At 41.7% G+C, this 5,667-nt stretch overlaps 1 pseudogene; it reads left to right on the plus strand.

The window, feature by feature from the left end:
* The first annotated feature begins 1,456 nt into the window (after positions 1 to 1,456).
* Positions 1,457 to 2,437, plus strand: LOC123939208 (annotated as a pseudogene).
* Positions 2,438 to 5,667: the final 3,230 nt, after the last annotated feature.

Below are 5,667 nucleotides of genomic sequence, written 5' to 3' on the forward strand. Positions count from 1 at the left end.
AAGTCAATCATAGTTTAAAATTTATTGATTTGAATTTTGTTTTTTAACAGATATGTATAAATTGTCTCCCCAAGGAAAGTATTTAGGCATGAAAAGAGGGCTGTCTGATCTAGAAGTTCTTGAGGAAAGCCCTAGACACTGACAGTCCTGACATTCACATGATCCTACTGCAGCTCACAGGAATAAAGTCTGTTCTCCAACTGGCCATCTGAAAATGGCCCAAATAGTTAAATTCTCTAACTGGCTTAAGCCATTCATCAGTCATCCTGCCCCTCAGACTTTCAAGTACACAGAACCCAAACTCAACCATGCAGACTCTCCCAACCTCCGGCCTACAGATCTATAATTCTATTTTTAGACCTGCTCTCAATCCAAAGTGATTTCTTGCTTACCAGCACCTGAATGAAAGGATACTTCTGGTGTCAGAGTTGAGCTCTGAATGTGTCTCCAGGCAGCACAGGAAATGCTGAGCCTGGTTGAAGTGCTCCCTGCAGCCCACAGCAGGAGCACTCCTCTGCATGGACTGACCTTGCAATGGAAGAGGTCCCGTGTGCTGGTGGAGTCATTGCAGAGAATAAAGAGCTGACTGTCACCTCAAATGTCTACACCGCCTGTGAGGAGCTGGCTGGAATTAAATCATCTTTGGCCTCTACTCCATCTTCACAGGAATCTGGCCAGTAGTGAAAAAGCAGCCATCACATTGCAGAGCTCTGCATTTCCAAGAACAGAAAGTGAAATCAAAGTTCTGAGGGCTCCTTTTCCTAGAAACACAGCCATTACCAGGAAGGGAAACTGAAAGCCACCATGGCCATTGATATGGTGTGTTTTTGGCATCATGAATGAGAGGAGGGCACAGGACCCCAGACAGGAGGCTTCTCAGTGATATCTGAGAGGCCATCCTAACCAGGCTATAGCCTCCAGGGCAGGCAGAGTATGAATTTAGACCTGAGTATGAACACAGACCTGAGTCCTGGAAATGACACTCATGTTCCCCCTGTTAGCCTTCGACTGTATGGGGAGTGAAGTCTAATCAAGAGCATATTTAGTTTTTCTCCCTGGTTCCTGCCACTGAGCTTCAGAAACCTTGGGAATTTCCTGAGTTGCCTTTTTTATATTTATTTTGAACAAAACTTCACTATTATTATAGAAGCCTAATAGAAATAGAAGAGGAAAGGAATCTACACATAGATGAAGGTAATAGTAGACAATAAATAAGAATGAGGCAAAGTTACATCAAATTGGATACTTACAACATCCAACCTCATCAACTGGGGAAGCCCATGGAAACAGCCAGGCTGGAGTCCCATTTGAGAGGCCTCAGCACAGTTAGCCCCCCTCAGGTGAGATTTCCAATGGACCCTCTCCATAAAAGCCATATTTATAGGTAAATGACAGTGTCTCAACAGCCCATTCCATTTCTCTCACTTATTCATGTTACTCTGATGAATTTTTCCTGATGGCTTATGTCCACTGCTACAGAAGAAACTTCTTGTTTTCTATGCTGATGATTCCTATGACTCAATGGGCAGGAGTTGTGGAATACCATGAAGAAACCCCCTATCAACACCCAAAATATCCCAATGTTACCTTCTGGGACATGCCTGGAACTGGAAAGCCCAATTTCCTTCAACATGCATATCTAGAAATGGTGGAATTTCCTATCTATGATGTCTTCATCATCATTTCTTCTTCACCATTTTACCTCACTGTTGCTTTGCTGCCTGCCTCCCCAAATCAAGAAGATTGGCAATAGGTTCTACTTTGTTAGAACCAATGTGGAGAGTGATTTATATAATGAAGAGAAATGAAAATCCAAGTCCTTCAAAAATGAGAGAGTGCTTCAGCAGATATGAGAAAACTTCCTGGGCAGGAAGTATTAGAGTGCCTGAGCCTTGCAACTTCTTGGTCTCCCAACTTTTATCTGGATGACTTTGATTTCCCAATGCTGGAGGAGACCCTGTTGAAGAAGCCCATTATTCATAAGCACTACACCTTTGTGCTCCTGTTGCCCAATTTGTCTGGTATTTCCATTGAGATGAAGAGAGCTTTCTTTAAGGAAAAGATCATGCTGGATGCCCTGAAATTATCTACTTTGATATTTACTGCCTTCATGGCCTGCTTTAATGGCTTTGATTTTTCCCAGCAGGAAAAGTGCTTGAACCTTTACTAGAGCCATTTTGGTTTCAATTAGAAGTCATCTGAAGTTATTGCCAAGAAGCTTGGCATGTCTGTGGAGGAGATCAAGAGTTTCACCAAGTCCTTGAATTTCTTGTTACTTGTGAAGGATGACAGCATAGCAACCAAGGCTATGAAGTGTGGTGAATGCCATTGCTCCTGGAATGGAGAATTCTCATCTACTCTCTCAAGTTTTTGAAAAATCTACTTTCTACATTTGAAATTCATTAATACAGTGGCCTATGATGATAAATTATCTTGAATAAGCCATTAGAGAGCTTGCTAAGAAGATATCATAGAGATAGGTCAAATTGCCTGACTGAATAACAGATGGCCTCAGGTCTTATATTCTGTAGGTGGGGGTGGGGACTTCTTCTACCCACCAGCCAAGGCCAAATCTTCCCCAAAGTGAAGAGAAGATCTCTCTTTTGGACAGAAATCATTGTTCCATAATGATACTCCATTGTTATGCAGAGGATTTGACCATGGCCTCACTATGTATTCTCTGGGCTATTTTGCTGAGACAACATGAAGGAATGCACCCTATACATTTCATTAATCTCCATGTGTTATGAGGTAGTTCATATCTGTTTTATTTACTCAGATAATAAACTTTTGGTACAACCAAGATAATTATTGTCCATTGGTTCTTAATGAATGGTTTCCCCCAGTCATATCAATACCCTCCTCCTCAAACTAGAGGGAATCTAATGATATGGGAACATGTCTAAATGAATAATTAATGCGTAATGGGACACTATAGCAGGAAGGAAGAAATTGAAAGATGATAAGGAAAATGTTTTAGGATGTCATATTTTCAGACACTATGGGGGAACAGAGGGAAAGGAACAAAATATTTCTAAGATTTTATCAGCATTAGATAGGCCATGAGATCAGTTAACAGGGCACAATGAGGGACAAAACATATGAGAGAAGGGAGGTGAATTAGGAAGGAGACTGGAAAGCAAAGATGACATGAATTAGGCAAGTTGGAAGAATTGAGTTTTTGCTTTCACACAAACTTCTGCATGAAACTTACGAAACGGGACCTGGCAAACATCAACAATATCTGCCTCAGGGTTCAAGAATTGTTATTTCTCTATTACTATAATTGAGACTTTTCCCATTTCTCCTGCCATCACTCCTTGCCATCCCATTTCACCTGCTTTATGGTGTAAAAGGTATACATGGGAGAGGATGTCCCTCAGATCTCTCATTACTCTGAAGGTTATCCCCAGAGGATGGAGAGTACAGAAGTATGGAGGAGAGCCCTAGTGGCCTACCATCCCCTGACTCCTCAGGTTAGGTCCCCTGTAGGACACAAGGGAGTCAGTAAGCAATAAAGTGAAGGATTGTTTGTGCTGCCTCATGCGTAACTGATGCATGAAATATTCAAAAAGAAGGATTTCTTGACCTCTTGTATGGCTACATTGCATTTAAAAATGTTTGTTCCTCAGATTTTGATATACAATCCCAGTGCAGAATTTACACTCTCAGGATACAGGCTTTTTGCAATATTTCCACCAGATCCTATCTATCCTTATATAAAAAGTATGGACACTGAGGAAACCCTCTTTCCTTTTCATCTCATCAGCTAGCACTAGGACTTACACAATCTTCTCATCCCCTACAAGTCATGACCTTCTCAAAATCCCTGAGTCTTTTTCTTCCAGTTCAGTGGTCTTCCATTAAGACAGCAAAGACAGGGTTGCCTGTGTGGCTCAGTTGGTTAAGCATCTGTCTTTGGCTCACGTCATGATCCTGGGGTCCTGGGATAGATCCCCATGTTGGGCTCCCTGCTCAGTGAGTAGTCTGCTTTTCCTTTTCTCTCTGCCCCTTTCCCTGCTCATTCTCTTTCTCTCTGAAACAAATAGATAAAATCTTTTTTTTAACATCTTAATTTTATTTTACTTTACTTTTTAAAAGATTTTATTTACTTGACAGACAGAGATCACAAGTAGGCAGAGAGAGAGAGAGAGAAAGGGAAGCAGGCTCCCTGCTGAGCACAGAGCCCAATACAGGGCTCAATCCCAGGACCCTGAGATCATGACCTGAGCCAAAGGCAGAGGCTTTAACCCCCTGAGCCACCCAGGTGCCCCTATTTTATTTTTTTTAGTGTTCCAAGTTTCACTGTTTATGCACCACACCCAGTGCTCCATGAAATACATGCCCTCCTTAATACTCACCACCAGGCTCAGCCATCCACCACCCCTTCCCCTCTAAAACCCTCAGTTTGTTTCTCAGAGTCCACAGTCTCTCATGGTTTGTATCCACCTCTGATTTCCCCCAATTCACTTTTCCTTTCCTTCTCCTAATGTCCTCCATGTTATTCCTTATGCTCCACAAGTAAGTGAAACCATATGATAATTGACTTTCTCTGCTTGACTGATTTCACTCAGCATAATCTCCTCTAGTTCCATCTACGTTGATACAAATGTTGGGTAGTCATTCTTTCTAATGGCTGCATAATATTCCATTGTATATATGTACCGTATTTTCTTTATCCATTCATCTTTTGAAGGGCATCTTGGCTCTTTCCACAGTTTGGAGATTGTGGCTGTTGCTGCTATGAACATTGGGGTACAATGGCCCTTCTTTTCTCTACATCTGTATCTTTGGGGTATTTAAAAATGTTTGTTCCTCAGATTTTGATATACAATCCCAGTGCAGAATTTACACTCTCAGGATACAGGCTTTTTGCAATATTTCCACCAGATCCTATCTATCTTTATATAAAAAGTATGGACACTGAGGAAACCCTATTTCCTTTTCATCTCATCAGCTAGCACCCAGTAGTGCAATTGCCAGATCATAGGGTAGTTCTGTTTTTAATTTTTTGAGGAATCTCCACACTGTTTTCCAAAGTGGTTGTACCAACTTGCATTCCCGCCAACAGTGTAAGAGCATTCCCCTTTCTCCACATCCTCTCCAACACGTGTTGATTCCTGTCCTGTTAATTTTAGCCATTTTTAAAGGTTTTATTTATTTGACAGAGAACACAAGCAGGCAGAGAGGCGGGCAGAGAGAGAGAATTGGAAGCAGGCTCCCTGCTGAGCAGAGAGCCCGATGCGGGGCTCGATCCCAGAACCCTGGGATCATGACCTGAGCTGAAGGCAGAGGCTTTAACCCACTGAGCCACCCAGGCACCCCTAATTTTAGCCATTCTTACTGGTGTAAGGTGGTATCTCAATGTGGTTTTGATTTGAATTTCCCTGATGGCTAAAGATGATGAACATTTTTTCATGTGTCTGCTAGCCCTATTTGTATGTCTTCTTTGGAGAAGTGTCTGTTCATGTCTTCTGCCCATTTTGTGACATGATTTTCCGTTTTTTGGATGTTGAGTTTGAGGAGTTCTTTATATATCTTGGATATCAGCCCTTTGTCTGTAGTGTCATTTGTGAATATCTTCTCCCTTTCTGTGGATTGCCTCTTTGTCTTATTGACTGTTTCCTTTTCTGTACAGAACATTTTATCTTAATAAAGTCCCAGAAG

The sequence above is a fragment of the Meles meles genome, chromosome 3 (assembly GCF_922984935.1).
Source record: "Meles meles chromosome 3, mMelMel3.1 paternal haplotype, whole genome shotgun sequence".
Lineage (NCBI taxonomy): Eukaryota > Metazoa > Chordata > Mammalia > Carnivora > Mustelidae > Meles > Meles meles.